Genomic DNA, 585 nt, shown 5'->3' on the forward strand with positions numbered 1-585 from the left:
TTCTATTTTTTTGAATTTACCAAGGCTAGCTTTATGGCCCAGGATGTGATCTATCCTGGAGAAGGTTCCATGTGCGCTTGAGAAAAAGGTGAAATTCATTGTTTTGGGATGAAATGTCCTATAGATATCAATTAGGTCTAACTGGTCTATTGTATCATTTAAAGTTTGTGTTTCCTTCGCAGCCCCAGAGAGACATTATCTATAAAACTGTAAGCAGGCTTCTTTGCTAACTAAAACTTATTGGGGGTCTGGACGGTTAACATCTGCCTAAGAAGGTGCGCCGGTTTTATGCCCAGATAACCGAGTGGCGGGGAGGCGATAAGTCGCAGCATTGGCACTCGCCAAACACCTCATCACTTGAGCTGCTCGGACCTGGGAAGAGCACAATACTCAGGCCCAACTGAGTCTGCGCCTCTGAGGACTACCCGAGTGCCTGAACCTGAGCGGCTTGGACCTGGGAGGTACATGCAACCCAGGGCCAGCCTCGGATTGTTCCCGGCGGAACAACCTAGAGCCCGAGCAGTGTGGGCAGGGAGGCTACACGCGCAGTGAGCGGGGGCAGACCCAGTGTGGCTGAGGCACTGC

This window comes from Bison bison, unplaced genomic scaffold (assembly GCF_000754665.1).
Source record: "Bison bison bison isolate TAMUID 2011002044 unplaced genomic scaffold, Bison_UMD1.0 scf7180017864480, whole genome shotgun sequence".
Classification (NCBI taxonomy): Eukaryota; Metazoa; Chordata; class Mammalia; order Artiodactyla; family Bovidae; genus Bison; species Bison bison.